The following is a 20,044-nucleotide window of genomic DNA, read 5'->3' as shown; positions in this document are numbered from 1 at the left end:
ACTGAAAACTTCTGGCAAAGGACAGCACATAAACACATTCCAAGGAATTGCATGGCTTTTATGCAACATTTACTAAGCTATTCAATAATTTAAGGGGAGGGGGAAAATACACCAGTTGACATAGCAACTGTCACATCAAATTAATCGGGCCACCATTTCTATACAGATGTCTTCCTTAAAGGAAAACACTTTCCCAGATACCAAGTGAACTTATGTACCTCTCTGCCATGATGCCAAGAAACATCTGTTTTACAGTACTTATATCCATTTCATTGTGTTACTGAGGCCTTTTTTCTTCTTGCAAAGCACAATTTTTCACAAGTTCCTGCAAGCCTAGGTTTCAACCAAACCAATTTGTATTTGCCAACTCACTCTCAGCTTCTCTTTACCATATAATATGTTGTAAGGAGTAGAAGAAAAGAGATGCCTTGTTCCAGAGGTGCTGGTAATAACTGCAGTGTGGGTCCTTAAAAAAAAACTATAATGTGAGATGCTCTCAATTGTTATTTGTTCATAGTGTTATGGTGATACCACAAAGAGACTCAAAGGATAGTGAATATCAAGAGTGGTTGTCTCGAAGTAAGCTACAAGGACAACTTTTCAGATTTAATTTCTGAATCCAGGGTTGGAAGAATGCCAAGGGTGATCTTGGACCCTCTACCCACACAGGAATCCCCTCTACAATTTTCCCCAGCATGTATCTTTGCTTGAACACCACTAATGAAGAAGGGTTTATTATTTCCCAAAAGCAGCCCACTTATAAAGGTTTCCCTCACCCCCAGTCTAATCCTGTCTCCAATTTCTACCCATTTGTCATAGTTCTGCCTAATAAAGATAATGATTAATAATAATGTTAATAGTAACAACTAGCACTGATATAGTGCTTTAAGGTTTGCAAACTTCTACACAAATTATCTGTGAGAGTTAAGCAGATAGGAGTAATCCTTCTCCCACATGCCAGTGCCTAATACTTAAAAAGATAACCATAGTATCCCCCTCCCCAGTCTTCTCTTCTCCAGAATAAACATCTCTAATTCCTTCAATTCACCCTCATGATTTTGAAATATTTCATCATCTTGGTTGCTCCTCTGGATACCCTCCATAAGTTATCAAAATAATTCTCCAAATCAGGTGGTCAAGATGGAACAGAATACTTCAGGGTAAAGTAGAACTCTCCTTTCCCTCTTTATATGACCTAAGCTCACCTCAGCTTTTTTAGCACACAGTTGAGTCATGTAAGGTTTGCAGTTCACTAAAATCATTTTATAGTTGAGGAAACTGAGGCAGAGAGTGGTTAGATGACTTGCCCAGGGTCACACAGCCAGTAAATGTCTGAGGTCATATTTGAACTCAGGGCATCTTGACTCTGGGACCAGAACACTATCCTCACTGAAGCAGTTAAACTAGATGAGCAAATGGTTTACAAACTCTTTGGTCTCAGGTCCTCTTTACACTATCATAAATTATGGAAAAGCCCAAAGGACTTTTCTTTAGATAGATAGATATTTCCCTTATTAAGAATTAAAACTGGTAAGATTTCAAAATGCGTATGTTTGTTTAATTTTAAGACAGTAATAATCCCTTTGTATGTCAACATTACCAACATGACTTTTTAAAAATATATATATATATATTTTCCCCAAAAGTGGTGAAAAGAGTAGCACTGTTTTTACATATTTTTGTAAATCTCTTTAATATATGGCTTAAGAGAAAACAGCTCCTATCTGCATGTACATTGAAACTATTGTGATTTCATTCTGATTGAAATGCATGAGGAAAATCTGGCATCACACAGAGATGTAGTCAGAAAAAGGTTGAGTATTTTAATACAAAAATAATGTCTTATTATTACGAAAATAGTTTTGACCTCATAAACCTTCTTCTGAAAAGGATCCAGGGATCTTGAGAGGCAAGGTGAGAGAACTGTTGGAATAAATGATCTCTAGGGTCCCTTCCAGCTCTGCCATTCTGTGCAAATACACAAGTAATAGAAAAAGTAATGGAAAGAACACTGGTTTTTTGGAGTTGGAAAATCTAGTTTCAAATCCTACCTTTATCTATGTGCCCTTGGACAAGTTATTTATCTTTGGGGGTGGGGGGAGGAGGAAGAGAATTCGGTTCCTAAACTGAGGAAACTAGACTAGAAGATGACCCCAATGGTTCTGTCCAGCCCTGAATCCCATGATTCTATGATCCTATTCAAGCGGAACGGCCATTATATCGCTGGAAATCATCTTTTAGAAATTATAAGGCATTTATTCTGTATCCATCAAAAGTCAGTAATAAAAAAGGAAGCAGAGACAGGATGGTGGAATGGATAAAGAAATGCCCTTTGAGTCCGCAAGACCCCCATTCTGCCATATATTGGCTAAGTGATCTTAGGCAAGTACCTTATCCTGACAAAGCCTCAGGGCTTTGAAAAATGAGGCCACAATAGCCTAAACTTCAAATGTTTGTGGTGAGGATAAGATAAGATAATATATGTATAGTGTTTTGCAAACTTAAATACGGTATATGAATATTACCTAGTATTTTTTAATACAATAGGGGAAGTAAATCATAATCATAATTTTTGTCCATATAGTAAAACTTCCTTAATTGGGAATCTATCAATTTGTATTTATAATGAATTATCATTTATTCTAGACTAAACAGAAATTTATTATTATATTATCGAGGCGGGGGGGAAAGGTCTGCTAAGCATTTTAATAAAATAAACAAAACTGAGGCATGTTTAACCTATTAAGACAATAAACTCAATTTAAGGAGGTCGGTACATTAATTGCTCACAGTGCAAGAGACATTGCTAATTACAGAGGAGGTCTGTGTTAGGGGCTCAGCTGAATTCTTGCTTGGAGAGACTTGTTGGTCGTTTGAACTACTGCAGATGCTTAAAAATTATAGTACCTGAAATTCTTTATAAAATATTATTTAATTAAGTATTTTACTCATCTAAAATAACCTTTCTCATCCCGAATTAGGCTGAAATAGTGAATGTGAATTAGAATTTCATCATCCTGCTGTTTAACATCTTTATCCTGACAGAATGAAGTCTGATTAACTCCCTCTCTATAAATGTAATTGTTTTTGATCTAGGGCTCTACATGTCTAGTGCCTGATTATGGAAACACTGGTGTCTGTAGCTATGTCCTAGCTTTCAAACAGAAATTCAGCCATTTTTTCCTATTTTCCCAAATACCAATCATAACTTTCATTCCTCTCTGGAAACTGGGTGGTACATACTAGATAAAAGAGTATGTTACCCCTTCCCAGCCACAATTTTCTTAGGGCATGCTGCATCAATATACCACGTGGCATGCATGATGGAGGAGCCACCACCACCACCCTTGCCCCTAACACCTCAATTCAGAGCATGCATAAATAGCCTCTGATGGTCCCAGGGCAAATTGATAGGGCGAGTAAAGGACAGGGATGAGCCCAGATTCCCAGCCCCTGATGTCTCTGCCATCACATGCCTTGCTGGCCCCCAGTGCTAGAACAGAAAAAAAAATAGCCAAAGGCCCAATGCAAAAGACAGAGTACTAGACTTGAAGCATTAGCCTTTGAGGCATCAGAATCTTCATCTATAAAATGAAGGATTGGAAACAATTGTCTCTCCGGTCTCTCCTAGCTCTACTTTTCTGTGATTCTGAGAGGCTTTTCTCCTTTCAAATCAAAGGATCAAATGAGTTCATATTCGTAAAGCTCTTAGCACAGAGCCTGCTGCCTGCTCCCTTTCCTTTCTTTGCTTTCTAATGGGGTCACTGAGGCAGCCAACCCACCAATCACACCACACCCACTCTCCAGCTTCACCACTCTAGATCCTAACACTTGTCCTTAAAAATCATTATTTCAAAAGAGTCTAGCAGACACCCTCGCAAAGTTGCAATCCTGCCACCCCTGTAACCCCCAACAGCCCAATGGCAGTCCAATGGCAGTCCATAAGAAGGCAAAACAGCTGCACAGGACTTTTTATAACTGTTTAAAGTTGGACTTGGCTGTAGTTGTCATTTCAGACCTACAACTTGCATGTGTTTTCCAGGGGAAAAATATTTTTTGATTCCCTGCTTGTTTTTCAACAGGGTACATGACATATAATTACCAAAAACTGTAAATAAATGAACAGCCATTTGAAGTATCAGTGTTACACTTGGTCACAAAAAAAGAGTTCTGGAGGCTGTAAACAGGGAGTTATATTTGTGTGACCTTGCCTTTTGGATTTTTATTTCTGCTGCATCTTAGCTCGGCCGTTGTCCTGCCTTTCTCCCATGCAGTTAGCTAATAAGCATTTATTTAGCAAAAGAACTACGTAAATAAAGAGCCCTTTGGTAGCTATTAAAGTGAAATAGAAAAGATTTAGGAGGCATGATCCCTGCCCTCTGGGAGTTTATAATCTAGTAGAGATCAAACGTGCACATGAACATTGTAAACAATAAATGAACAAGGATGAAATTGTACTTTACAAACTGAACACTTAAGAATGAGAAAATGTGGAGGAAGGGACTGAGGAGCACGGAGTGTGACTCATCTGGGAAGGCTTCCAAAAAGATGTAATTTTAACTTAGGTCATGAGAGTTGGCCAGGAACTTGGTAAAGCTGAGGGACAGAACCTTCAAAGATGAAAGGTACATAACTCTGATCAACAAGGAAAAATTATTTTGTGAAATATTTCAATTTAATTTATTCCAATAATACTAAGTCCCTACTACATATAACCCACAGGGTATTGGATATCTATAGAGAATTTATAGAAAGGCTTGGACAAAAATTACCTAAGATGAGAAGGTATGGATAGAGAGGAACTTGTAACAATAGGAGAACTCTGAGCAAAGGTTGCGGGCCCATGACAGTATATTAATAGGGCGCTGTCCTCTGCGTACTTCTTACAACCTTACAAGAAGTTAATGACTTTTCATCTACTCTATTTCATATGTACCTGCTCATTTGCATGTTATGTTCATTAGATTATAAATTCCTTAAGGGCAGGGCTGTTTTTGCTTTTTCTTTATATTCCCAACAGCACCCAGCACAGTGCCTGGTACACAGGAAGCACTTAATAATTATTCATTGATTGATTTTCCTGTTCTAATCCTTACGGTTCAAAATTACTTCCTCTATAGATAAAACTGCCTTTCCCTTGCTACATTTCCAGCTCTCCTTACAATCTAGTTCTGTCTTGTAACTCTTCAATCCTTGGCCCCCTCTCTTATCTTCTTTCACTGGGCCCATTGGAAATGCCTCCAACCAGTCAGCAAGCGTTTATTAAACACCTACATACACAGACGTTCATGCAAACACAAATTGTTAACAAAGTTCCTCATATCCTACAGTTCCCCTCTTATACTCTTTCCACCTTGTCACTGAAACTTGGCTTTCTCCTAAAGATACCTCCTCCCTTGCCATCCTCTTCAATCAATCAATAAGTACTTATGAGCACTCACATTCCTCTCATTCTCTCAATACACAGGACCAATAGAAGTCAGCTCCCCACTAGCACTTCCATTCTTCTCTCCCTATTGCAATCCTCTACACAGAGGACACTGGATCCATTGCTTTTCATTTTTCTCTATATAATATCTATCTGGGTGATTTTACCCAGTCCCATGAGTTTGCAATTTCTATACCAATGACTCCTAAATGTATGTATGTAGTATATATATATATAAAAATATGTATTTAAATCTCCACCCCAGTTTCTCATGAACTCCAGCCTCACATTACCAGCTCTCTGCTAGATATCTCTTCTTGGACAGCCGTCTTGTATCTCAAAGTCAACATGTCCAAATCTGAACTCAATATTCCTTCTCTCAAACTGCTCTACTTCCCAAAGTCCCTATTTATGATAAGCGTACCACCATTCATATCCAGTAATTAAAGCGTAAAACCTTAGAAATATCTTTGACTTGGTTTGGCTGCATGTGTGAATATGTATGTGTGTGTATGGGTGTGTGTGTGTGTAGTTATATAACATATATACTAAAATTAAAATAATAAAGAAAATTAGCATGACCCCTGTGCAAGGATGACATGAAAATTCATGAAGCATTCCCTATTTTTAGTGGTACAGTGGATAGAGTTGGACCTAGAGTCAGAAAGACCTGAGGTCAAATTCAGCCTCCAACACTTACTCACTAACTCTGTGACCCTAGATAAGACACATAACTTCAGTCCTTTTTCAGTTTTTTCTGTAAACTGTAAAATGGGGATGATAATAATAGCACCTAATTCTCAGATTTGCTGGATCAAATGAGACAATATCTGTAAAGCGCTTAGCGCAGTGCCAAGCACACAGTAAGGACTTAAGTATCTATTTCCTTCCTTTCTTGGCCTTCTTCTCTCTAACTATCAACAATAACTCAACACGTGATCAAAGAGATACACGGACAGCCCCAGCGCCTCACTAGTACCACCCATACAATGTCAAGAGATGTAGAGGAAGGCCCCCCAGTATTCTAGGTAGAACCCATATGGAAGGTATAGGGGTGGACCTAGTCAAGAAGCCCATAGGACTGAGAAGGTATGAATACGCTGAGATCTGAACTACTGAAGGAAGTATTTCACAGAGAGATCACAGAGCAATTCAAGTATGCAAGAAGCAAGAGATGGAGGAGAGAGGGAAGAGACTGGAAGCAGGAAGGCCAACTTGAAGGCTGTTAAAATGATCCAGGTGAGAGGTAATGAAGGTCTAAAGGAAGGTGGTAGCAAGGTGAGTGGCAGGAAAGGAACAAATGATCACCTCCACTAGCATTGCTCAGAACCCTAACACATCATCTCATTACATACAGTTCTCAGCAACATCATTCTATAAGCTACACACAAAGAATCTATCTAAAGGTGTAAGTGCAAGCAAGGTAGGACTTTTTTGTTGTTATTATTTCCTGGAGTTCAGGTTCCCAAGCTCATGCTATATTGTAAACATCTGAAGGATCAATCTCCTTTGAACTCTGGTAGTTCACAGCTATCACACATCCAGTACTGAGTCACATAGAGTCCCGGCACAGAGGCAATCAGGTGCTGAGTCTTTGCTTGAAGACTGCATGTATTCTGGAAGATTAACATTGTCTTGGGTGCTTGCTTACAGGAAGGACTCTTCACCAGAGAGAGAGAAGAGATCTCTCATTGCAGCAGAGAAGACCTCTGAGACAGAGATGAGATCTCTAATAGCAGGAGAGACCTCTAATAGCAGGGGAGAAGACCTCTGATAGCAAGAGAGGAAACCTCTGAAAAAGAGAAAAGACCTCTGACAGCAGGAGAGGAGACCTCTAATAGCAGGAGGAGACCTCTGAGAGTGGGAGAGGAGACCTCTGAGAGAGAGGAGACCTCCAATAGCGGGAGAGGAGACTTCTGAGAGAGAAAGGAGACCTTTAATAGCCGGAGAGGAGACCTCTGACAAAGGAGAGGAGATGTCTGATCATGGGAGAGGAGACTTCTGATAGCAGGAGAGCAGACCTCTGATAGTGGGAGAGGAGACCTCTCATAGATCAAGTGAGAACCTGTGCTAGCAGCCCTCCTATCAGCAGGATCTGTGCAGACTAAAAGAAAGTATGAGACTAGGATAGCTGTCTGTTGTTTCTCGGTTACTGTGTTACTGTGTTACTTTTTGTAGAGCCAGAGCTTGAATGGAGTAGCCCAGACCAAGATGTGGTGGAGGTTTGGAACTGTGTTGTGCGCAGAGCCCAGACTGGAGTGACCCTTCCCCATGTGAAGCTGAGGTGATGTGGGCCAGAGACTGCTGGAGACAGAAGCCCCTGGAGCCTGCTGTGCCTGGATCCAGGCAGGAGCAGGGAGAGCTTGGAATGGAGCGGTCCCTTCCCCAGTGAAGTGAAACATGGAGCAGGAGCAGAAAGCTGCATGCGTGCAGAACAGGGAGTGGTCAGCCCCTGGACCTACAGGAGGAGGAGGAACCCCAGAGCTTGGGACTCAGCCCAGGGCTGAGATGGAAACTGTGCAGCAAGGCCTGGAATGGGTAGCGACCCAGGGAGTGGAGTTGTTTATGGTGGGATGGAGGGTAGTGCCATAAGCCCCAGGGACCTACCCTATTGACTTTGTCACCTAGTCACCCCTCAGGACTTGAAAGCGAGGCTGTAACAGCATTAGGACTTGGACTTTCTGGCTCACTAGAGCATGTGTGCACCTGAGAGTGCAAGGTGGTAAGCCTGCAACAGCAGAGTGGGGAGAAAGACACATCCCCAAGAGGACTGCATTCGGACACTTTGTTCTGATTGAGGAGATTGCAACCTACTATGACCTGGGGTGGAGTGTGTTGTGTTCTCTGCTACCTCTGGGAACATTAAGGGAAGACCTTGGCCTGGGATCCCCTGATTATGTAAACAAGTATTTTGGAACAACACTTGAGTGAGAAAGAGCTGGTTGCTCACTCTCCAAAGATACTGGCCCCCAAAGAAGGTGGGAGGTATGCTATGTTTTGTTATGTTACATACTATTCTACTGTATAAGGCCGTGTGGCCAACCTAGTGATAAGTTATGTTGTAATGACTTGTGAATGCTTTAGTCTCTTGATTAAAATTTAGTTTTGAATAAATAGAATGTTTATTATACTAATCGATTCAACTCTAAAAATACATACATACATATATACATACATACATACATACATATAATCATAGCAGCAGCCCTTAAGTGTGCTGTGTTGATTGGCATTACAAATGGATTAGAGGTTTTTCTCTAATTCTTTAAATATGGATATCTTAAGGGCACCAATAAAGCACTCAAGCTACTAATCTATTATGTATTATACACGTATGTGTACACATATGTACGTATATATCTTTAACAGAGGTATTTTTGTAAAAGAGAAAAACTGGAAACAAACTGAATACCCCAAAATAGGATAATGAATAAACTATGGACCTCAGTATGTTGGAATATTATTGTTTCATTAAAAAGATACAAAGAAGTACACAGAGACATCTATGAATTGATGTCACATCAAGAATTCAGGATCAGAAAAACATGCACATTAACTATACCAATGCACAGTTTATGTAACCATCTTTTCTCAAAACAGTGACCACAACCACATCTGGATTCTACCCTCCTTAGTACCTAAGGAAGTGGCAATGGCACTCCAGATGAGGAAAAGCACCTGGATCTAGCCAAATATTTTATACACTTCAATGTATCTGTGATCTCATCAACAGAGGTACTCCTTCCAACCATGGAAACCACAAATCTTGTCCAAGTCCTCTCATAATTTTACTTTTGTTGTGGGGTGGGGAGGAGGAGTCCACTCAACCTGCTAGGAATCCTCCTTTAGATCTTTTGGTATTGTATAGATATCAGTAACATATATGGGCTTCCCATTGGCAATGCCTCAATCTCATTATAAGACTGGTCCACCTCCCTTCTCCATCATCCAAATCTTTAATAACATTCTTTTTATCACTTTTCTGGCACCATTCATTTCATCCTATTCACTTCCATCACATATCTTTACATTGCCCTTTTAGTGACTCACCGCTTTAGATTTTTGAAGATTACAGTATTCTAAGAGCATGGTGCCTATATCTTGTTCAGTTGTTTTTTCAATCGTTCTGACTTTGTGAACTCATTTGGGGCTTTCTTGGCCAAAATACTAGAGAGGTTTGTCATTTCCTTCTCCAGATCATTTGACAGATGAGAAAACTGAGGCAAATGGAGTTAAGGGACTTGCCCAGGGTCACACAGCTAGTAAGTGTCTGAGGTCAGACTTGAACTCAGAAAGATGAGTTTTCATTCCTCTAAGCCCAACAGTCTATCCACTGTACCACTTAGCTGCATCACCTATGCACACAGTAAAATACTTTATGAATGCTTGTAAATTTACCAACTGATTCACAGCCATACAGTATCATAGTAACAGTACCAATACTTAAAAGATGAGCCTTTATTTCAAAGAAAATATTGGGAGTCATTAAAAACAGCAAAACTTTCTAAATTCTTCCTCCTATTCAATTCTGTAACAAATTCATTTTCTAACCAAGATACACGTACTATTGGACCAGGTCTCTAGGTTGCCATTCTCATTGCTTATCTAGGCATTCACATAAACCATCCTCTATACCTAGAATATATTCCCCTTTTTATCTCTGCCTTTCAGAATCTTTATCTCCGTTCCAGCTTCAGGTGCCAACTACTCCATGAAGCCTTCTGTCTCCCCTAGCTAAAAGTTATCTCTCCATCCTCAGATTTTTCCTGAGCTCTTTGTCTGAATATCTCCTTTGTCCTCCATCAAGCAAGCAAAAAACATTTATTAAACGCCTATTATGTGCAAGGCACTGGAGATACAAGTACAAAGAATGAAACAATCCCTATTGTATATACCATTAGGCTATAAACTCCTTGAGGGCAAAGACCATGTTATTTATTTTTAATGTTTGCATCCCTAGCACCTAGCACAGACTTTAATAAATACTTGCTGAATTGAACTGAATAGGCACTGAGGATACAAAGAACTTTTAATCTCAAGGAAATACATGGACACATATAATTATGTTAGAACAAAGTGTATGATTCATGAAAAGGAAAAGAGCAGGCAAGTGTTGTGTGAAATCTGAGCACTTTCCATCAGCTCTGGGGGATCTGGGAGGACTTCTCAGAAAAGGGCACCTGAGCTGAGACCTGTACATAAGGAAAGTAGACTATAAGAAGCCAAAATGGGAGAGTGAGACAATTCCAGACACGGAAGCGAGTGCGAGCAAAGGCAAAAAGACAGGGTGAGAATGTGTAATGGAAAGCAGTAAGTGTGACTGGAACACAAAAGAAAGACATAAAGGGAAGCAGCATAATATGGAGTTAGAAAGGTAGGGCAGTGTCAGATTTTTGAGTGGCAGAAACTGAGAGAAAAAGTGATCATGTCATCTTAAGATTCATAATAACCAGGTAAGTGAATGCTAGCCCTGGAAAAGCTTATAATCGAGACTCTAGGGAAACATTTCAAAGTGTTCAGAGAGACAACAGTTATGAGACTATCATCAGACTCGAAAGAAGACTAAAGCTTCAGAGAGATAGAAAGTCTAAAAAATGCAATTCCGACAAAAAAGATCACAGACAATTCTGATGAGTAGAAAATTCTGGATTCATCTGAATAAAAAAAAAAAAACAGCGGAACTACACACAACACACTAAGCTCCGATGAGCTCAGATTTTAAAAATACAAGTACAAAAGATGAAGGGGGGGTATATAACCATCGATGGATACAAAAGGAGTTGCATGGACCTATTATGGATGGCTAAGGTCCAGAATGAGCACAGACAGGGCACTTTGAGGAGATGTTTAGAACAAGAACACGGTCCACTGCTTGGGGCAGGAGGTATTGTATTAACAGAGAAAGCAAAGAAATAGAAGAACTTCATTCCTATCGTGATTTTTCTTTCTTTGCTGAAGAGAAAAGCTGTTGTACTAGAAAGGGTGGAATAAAAGTGGGGTAAGAAGGAACTGAAAAGCCCAGGATGGGCAAGGAAATATTTTGTGAGCTGCATTAAATGAGTTCTAGCATCCAAACCCAGATCTGTTACATTCCAGGATCCTGAAACAACTTGCAGATGTGATCAAGGAACCACTGTTGGGAATCTTTCGGAAAAAGCCTGAACAAGATCCCCACGGAATTTCAGGGCACTTGAGCAAAGATTGGTTCAGCCTAGCTTTTATTACAGTCCACAAGGCTCATCGTTACACATCTGGAATATTGTGCCCAGTTCTTGGAATCACATTTTAAAAGAAGCATTGACAAACCTAGAGTTGAGGCCAAAGAAAGGCAAACAGGATGGTTTTTTTAAAAAGTGGAAAATATCAAATTTAGGTCACATAACCTCAGGTAGCCCCCTGGTGCTGTTGACTATTTTAACCTTATCAGTCTCCATCTCATTTCTTCCTCAAGATTAGTTTCTCTTACCGTGACTCTCCACCTCTCCCCTGACCTTGCTTACAGCAGATAATTCAACTTTTTATTTCACTGACAAGACTGAGAGACTATTCTAATGTAAACTCTCTCACCTCACTCCCCTTTAGTCCTTACATATGGTCAAATTTCCACACCCCCACTCCTGCCCTGGGTCCTCCAACATCCTCCAGGCCTTTGCTCCCAAAGTTTGTTCTCTCTTTGTCTCCTTCCCTCTCCCTGTTAAACATGTTCAGCTCTCCCCAATCCTGAAAAACAAAATAAAATAAAACATCTTCCCTTTACCTTTCTATCCCTTTAAATGACAATCCCAACTCTTCCCTCACTTTCACTGCCAAAATGTTTATACCGGATACTTTTCCTTCCTTACTACTTACGTTTTCTCCAGCCCCTTGCAATCAAGGCCTCTCCAGTGGTGTGCTAGTAAATGTTTAATAACCAGCCTACGGAGGAGAGGAGAGGAGAGGAGGGGGAAGTACACCACACTGGACTCACTATAAGTTTGAACTGAATTACTAACATCACTTTTCTTAAGTTTAGACAATCATCAAAACAATAAGTCAAGCCTGACATGTGGCATCTGCTGATTTCCACAGTATAAATGCTCATCCTGAAATTTTAACAGTCCAGCCAGTATGAGCTGGCTCTAACACACTCCCGCCCCTACCACTACATGGAAGTTCCTCCCTCAAAAACTCCCATGGCCTCCGAATTGTCAGCTGCAATGCCTTCTTCTCAGTCCTTACCTTGCTGGACCCCTCTGAAATGTTTTATACTTTCGATGACGTTCTGCTCCCTGGGATTCGGATGGACCACAAGCCTTCAACTGCTGCTTCGTCTGTTCCTTCCCCATCCTCCTCAGTTCTCTTTATGTAGATGTTGAATCCTCTTTGCCCCTTCTTTTTCTCTCTCTATCCCTTCTCCATCATTCATTCCTACAATTCCACCTATCACCTCTCTACAGATAACACCCCAACAGGTATTTCCAGCCAACCTCTCTTTTAAGCTCTGGACCGGCAGTCTTCTCAGCAGAAAAGGCAGCTTTGTCCCCCCACGTGAGCCTTCCCTGATTTAAACATTGAGAAATTTCATTTTTTCCATTATGAAGAAATATTCCTCCCTCCCATCCTCACATCCAATGAGAAAAATAAAAATCAACAAGCACAGCCCAGTAAAAAGAAATTTCCATATCTAAAACCAAGTGTCTCATTCATTAGTCCATCAACTCTCTGTCAGAAGATGAGTGGCATTCTTCATCATCAGTCCTCTGGAATCACAATTGATCCTTGTATTGATCAGAGTTTTTCTTTCAATATTTTTAATATTTACAATGTTGATGTTCTAGAATAAACTATTCTCCTGGTTCTACTGACTTCATTCTGCACTCATCTACACAGGTCTTTTCCAGATTTCTCTGCAATCATCTCTTTATCATTTCTTAATTTCTTATCATTTATCATTTCCCTAAAGTATTCCATCACATACACATGCTCTAATTTGTTCAGTCATTCCTCAATTGATAGGGACTACTTTAGTTTCCAGTTCTTTGCTACTATTAATATTTTTTGTATGTACAGAACCATTCCTCCTTCTTTAATCTCATGGTAGTACAGCGTAGAAGTTATATTTCTTATATTTCTAAGACTATTTCCTTATTGTAAGATTCTATTTTTCTAAGTGTGGTCAACACTGTGGGGTATTTTTGGGTTAAATGACAAATTCTATTTAGTAATATTTTGGGCATAGCTGCAAATTGCTTTCCAGGATGGCTGGACCAAATCATAGCTCAGATGACAAATCATCAGAGGAAATGGTTTCTCACAGCCCCTCCAAAATTTTTATTATCTTTTTTTGTCAATACTGCCAATCATCTGGGTGTGAGGTGGAATTCCAGAATTGATTTAATTTTCATTTTTCTAATTATTAGTGTTGTGGAACATTTTATTTACATAACCAGAGAGCTTGGAGGGTTTTTTTTTCCTAGAGAACTGGGTTGCTCATATCTTTTGACCATCAACTGGAAAATAATTCTTATTCCTATAAATTTGAATCCATTCCTTATGTGAGATAATCATCAGAGAAACTTGCTATAACTTTTTTCTTATTTAATTTTCTCTTCTATTCTTAGTTGCACTGGATTTGTCTGCTCATATATTCTTTAATTTTATGTAATCAAAATTTTTCACTTATCTTCAATGATCTTCCCTATCCCTTTTTTCAGTCATGAACTCTTCCCTAGCCCATAGATCCTTGCTCCTCTAATCTGTTTATGATAGGAATTTTTATGTTTAGGTCATTATCCATTTGGAGTTTATCTTAATATACAGGGTGAGGTACTGGTCTAATTTCTGTCAGATCGCTGTCCAGTTTTCCCAGTTTTTCTAATAGTGAGTCTTTACCCCAGTAGCTGTGTTTTTTCGGTCAAACACTGTGGACATTAAGTTTATCTGCTTTTGTATACTGATCTGTTCCACTAACCAACCTTTCTGTTTTAAAACCAGTACCAAACTGTTCTGAGGATTACAGCTTTGTAGCATATATTGAGATATGCTAATGCTAGGTCCTTTCCTGCCTATTTCCTTTCTCATGATTTCCCTTGAGATTCTTGACCTTTTTTTCCTCCAGAAAAGTCTTATTATTATTATTTTTCTAGTTCGATAAAGTAATCCTTTGGTAGTTTGATTGGTTAGGGCACTGATTAAGCAAATCAATTTAGATAGTATTATCATCTTTATTAAATTTCTACTTAGGAGCAATTAATATTCTCCAGTTAATTAGGTCTGTCTTTATTTCCTTAAACAGTGTCTTATGGTTATGCATCTTGACAAACTCACAAGTATTTTAAACTAAAATAATTTGTATCTTGCTGGATTTTTGTCCTATTTGTTTTATATCCTGAATTTTGCTGAAACCATTGCTTCAATTAATTTTTAGTTGCCTTTCTGGGGGTTTCAAAGTATACCATACATCATCTGTAACAAGTGTTCATTTTGCTTCTCATTTATCTTTGTTCTTTTAATTTCTTTTTCTTGTCTTATTGCCATAGTCAGCATTTCTAGAATTATTTCAAGTACAGCTGGTGACAATGAACACTCTTGCTTTACCCTTGATTTTATTGGAAAGGATTCTTATTTATCCTCATTATATATAACTGGATCTTGGTTTTGGATATAGATTATTTACTATATTAAGGAAGAATACACTTATTCCTATATTTGCAGTGCTTTTGACAGAATGGGTACTGTATTTTGTTTATTTTAAAAAACAAAAAGCTTTTTTTCTGCTCCTACTGATATAACCACCTGATTTTTTATTGTTTTTATTATTAAGTGGTCCAATTATGTTTGGAATTTTGCTAATATTAAATCAACCTCGCCTTTGTGGTATAAATCCAATCTAGTCACAGTGTAAATAATTGTTGTGATACACTAATTTTTGCATCACTGTTCACCAGGGATATTGGTCTAGTTTTCTTGCCTTGTTTTTATTCTCCATGTTTTAGATATTAAGACCATATTTGTATCATCCATTTCATTTAAGCCTTCAGTATTGCTGGCATTTAGTTTATAAAAATAGTTTCTAAAAAAAATAATAAATATAAATAATAAAAATAATATAAAAAATAAAAATATATATATAATAATACAATAAATATAAAAATATAAAATAAATAAAAAATATAAAATCTAAAATAAATTTATATAATAATAAATAAATAATTAAAAAATAAAAATTAAATAATCCTTTTTTCTTCTTCATTTGTTATGAAGTCTCCATTTTCATTTTCTAACTTCCTATTTCTCTTTTTTTAATCAGCTAATGGTTTGTCTATTTTATTGTACCTAACCTTATATCTTTCCTAACTCTAACTTAATTTATGAATTTATGAATCTCTTCCTTATTTTTCAAGATTTCTATTTTGGTGTGTAGTTGCTTTTTTTTTTTTTTTGCTTTTCTAGTGTTTTTAATTACATGATTCACTGATTTGTTTTTCCCCCTTTATTTCATTCTCATATGTTTAGAGATAGAACGTTTTCCCTACGGACCACTTTGGCTGCATCCTAAAAATTCTGATATGTTGTCTGACCACTGACATTATATTTAATGAATTTATTTACCGTTTCTGTGATTTGTTTTTTGACCCAATAATTCTTTAGGATTAAGTTATTTAGTCTCCAGCTTATTTAAATTCTTTCTCCAATGGCTCTTTATTAAATATACTTTTCCATTGTATTGTCAGTAAAACATGTGCTTAGTATTTCTGCTTTTCTGCCTTTGTTTCTTGGATTTCATGACTTAATGCATGGTCAATTGCACAGCTACAAAATATTTATACTCCTTTCTACTCCCATGTATTCTTTGCTATCTACCCCTACCTCCAGCCCACCCTTTTCTCCTTATTTACTACTCTTTTCCTGCTGATCAAAATGTCTATCCTCTCTATCTGTGTGTTTCTACCCTTTTTGACCAGTTCAAATGAAAATGAGAGTCAAGTGACCACTGTACCCTGAACCCCTCCCTCATTTTTATAGATTTCTACTTATGCTCATAATTATGAGATGTGTCCCCTCTTACTTTTTCTTCTTTTTGCTACCCTTTTCCCTCTCCCCTTTTCTTTCTTCTTTTCAAATCATCAAAATACAACAAATATCTCTCCAGGTCCTCCATCTTTCTGACTCTTTCTATGACTCCTGAATATATTACTGGTCTTAGGGGGATGCTAATACCATCCCTTCTTCTCCCCTTAGAATTTACTCCACACTCGATCTGGAATTCTTATTAGATTGTTGTTGGAGCAGTTGTGGGGGGAGATGGATTGTACTACTTCCTCCTCCTCAGCCATCTCAGTGATACTCTTTTGTAATAGCAATAGATCAATAATTGGTCTCCCTGTCTCTACACCATCCTCCTCACAGCTGATAAATTAATATTCCTGAAGTATAGTTGATATTCCTAAGACACCAATTATATCATCCTACTACTTAAAATCTACAAGAACTAACAACTGACTTATACCAACTCTCATTCTCGCATTTAAGGCTATTTTTAAGACTATTTTTAAGAACATTTAAGACCACCTTTTATGTTCCTTTCTCCAATCATTTCATAATATTCTCCTTTCAGACTTCTCTATTTTATTCAAAATGATCTGCTAGCTATGCCTCATATATGACATTCCATTTCCTACCTCTCTGCTTTTGCACAAGTGTTTCCCCAATTGTATAATGCACCCCCTTCCCCCTTACCTGTACCTCACCAAACCCCTAGCCCAACACAGGGACTAACTCCTAAGATCTTTCTCAATCCTCCACATTTTCAGTATGCTCTCCCTCTGAAATCACTTGCATATACTTTAATTTATTTATCTGTGTACACACTGCATCTACTCAGTACCCTTGAAGGGCAAGTATGACCTTTCTATTTTTTGTATTCTCCCTTACTAGAGCATAGTACCTTGCACAAAGTAGGCACTTTTAATAAATGATTTTTTAATTATCAACAAGTTCAAGACTTTTAAAATAGACAATAATCTTAAAGAAAAATGATGGTGGGAGTGAGGTGACATAACATAATATGATGAAGTGTAAAACAAACTTTAAAAAATATATGTATATATACACATACAGATCAAACTTTATGGAATCAGTACTCAAAATTCTTATACAGTAAAGTTTTAAAGGCTTCATTACTTACTTACATCCTGACTGCAAAGTCAGGCTAATGTTTACTGCTTGTCACAGGGAATTTGTAATTCAAGGATGTTTTTCATTTGCTCATAGGACTATCGGAAATTGCCATGATGGATACAACCAACTTATCAATAATTAACTCTTATGCACATTCCACTTACTTATCAAATAGCTTCTGTTCTTTTCATATCCTTTTCACCTCCCCACTGCCTCAGTTCTTATATATATAACTTGTGTAACAAAATTATAAAAGAATTAGCATTATATTTTAGCAATGTCAAAGTTAACCTTTCGGAAAAGCACACAGGACATCAATGTGAAGGTCTGTTTACTGGTAATAATAATAACTAACATTTCCATAGCACCTCCTATGTGCCAGGCACTTTGCTGAACACTTACAATACTATCTTTGTAGACCTTCCCAACAACCCTGGAAGTCGGTGCTATCATTATCTCCTTTATACAGTTGAGAAAACAGAATCAAACAGAAGTTATGTGACTTGCCCAAGGTCATACAGCTAGTTAGTGTCCAAGACTGAATTTGACCTCCACTCTTCTGGACTCTAGGCTAGACATTCCATCCAAGCTGCGCCATTAAGCATTCAAAATAGATATGACTCAGAGCTTTCCAACCACAGGACATGGCGCATGACTATGAAACGCATTTGTAAGAGTGCTAATCCATACTTTTGTTAAGGACCAAATTAAAAAACGCAAGAGAATGTTAAAATATGCTTCCTTTTTCTAAGTCATGAGAACTGAAGGCACCAAAATGCCTCAGTATGGCCCATAACAGTGGAAAACATGTGGAAAACTTAAATCCTTATTGTATAGAGCCCCACATTCTAGTCCAACATGGAAAGGTCCAAGTGAGATTTCTTGGAGCTTATGAATATTTATTATACATTCTTAAAAGGCAAGAAAAGCTTCAGTATAAATAGGAAACACATTTAGAAGCATGGGTGAGTTGTTTACATCATGTAAATTCTAAAAAGATCCATCACTAGAGTTCTGTTAAATGTTTTAAGAAACTGCAGTTCTGAGAGGTGGAGATTTTAATTAAATGATCTCACGATTTTATAATTTTAAATATTTAGGCTTAAAAAAACATACCCAATGTTTTATACTGTAATAAATTCTAAGTTCAAAGAGAACAAATTTATTCTTGGTTTTATAACTCAAGGGCAAGGGGGAAGTAATAATAACTAATATCCAACAAACATTCACTAAATGCTCATTACGTGAAAGGCAAGGCATGATGCTAGGAACTGAACTACCAAAAATCTTTCTTGGTGATAACATTTTTCCACTTGGGGGAAACAAAAAGTCTTTTTCTTAATACATTAAAATCCCCAAGCACCAACAAGAGAGACAGAATTTCAGAGAAAAGTGATTTACCATGCATTGACCAGAAATAAAATTGGGAAATGATTTAAAAGTCCATACTATATCTATTCTTCTAATCTAAAAGTGAAAAGTTATCAGATACCTAGTATCCTAGGGGACAAAATTAGAGCCGAATTGAGTGACTATTAAAATGAATGTTGTATTTTTATCGTATGTGAGATATTGCAAGAAGCACCCCATCCTATAGAAGACCAAGTAAGGACAGAAAATGTTCATATAGTATCAAGTAGGATATCAATCTAATGTATATTTTGAACTGGATGTCATATCTATTATACATACATACATACGTGTGTGTGTGTGTGTGTCTCAAACTCAATGTACAGAAAACACAACCCATTCATTACTTTTATCCAAAACCCACCTCTCTTCAGGGTTTCCTCATTTCTGTCATAGGTCCTACCAGCCTTCCTTCCAGTCATGAGGCTCACACCCTCCATGTCATACCCAGCACCTCATTTTCACTCATCTCACATATTCATTCAATCAGCAGCAATTTCCTATACTGCAATAGTCTCCTTTCCCCAAGTCCTTTCCCTCTCTAACCCATACCTCAAATTGATGGAGATATCATAAAGCACAGGTCTGACCATGTCATTTCCCTACTCAAAAACCCCACCGCTTGTCAATTACCTCAAGGATCAAATATACGCTCCTACATTTGTCATTTAAAGACTTTCATAACCTGATTCGAATCTATTTTTCAAGCCTCTAACTCTTCTTGCTACACTCTACGATACATCCAAAGTCGCCTTCTTACTATCTGTCATAGGTATAGCATTCCATCTCCCACCTTGGTGTCTTTTCAATTATATCCAACCTTGCCTAGAATCTATGCCCTCCCCTCTTCTAACTCTGTTTTACCTGATTTCCTTCAAGGCTCAACTGAAATGTCAACTTCTATCTACATGAAGACCTTACAGGTTCCCTTGGAAACTAGTACCTCCCCGCCATAAATTACTCTATTTATTTTGTATGTGGCATCTATAACATACATACACACACAGGCACAGTGTAAGATCTTTGAAAACAGTTTTCTGGCTCAGG

At 37.9% G+C, this 20,044-nt stretch overlaps 1 protein-coding gene and 1 non-coding gene across 2 annotated transcripts in view; one reads left to right on the top strand and one right to left on the bottom strand.

The window, feature by feature from the left end:
• Window positions 1–20,044, bottom strand: part of LOC140509523 (protein FAM169B-like) — a 110,632-nt gene that overhangs the window by 37,341 nt on the left and 53,247 nt on the right.
• On the top strand, window positions 5,955–6,057 carry LOC140521765 (U6 spliceosomal RNA). Its single transcript, XR_011973065.1, has one exon. It is a non-coding gene; the product is annotated as a U6 spliceosomal RNA (small nuclear RNA).

Source organism: Notamacropus eugenii, chromosome 1 (genome assembly GCF_028372415.1).
Source record: "Notamacropus eugenii isolate mMacEug1 chromosome 1, mMacEug1.pri_v2, whole genome shotgun sequence".
NCBI classification, from domain to species: Eukaryota; Metazoa; Chordata; class Mammalia; order Diprotodontia; family Macropodidae; genus Notamacropus; species Notamacropus eugenii.
This window is presented reverse-complemented; position numbering and strand designations above follow the sequence as displayed.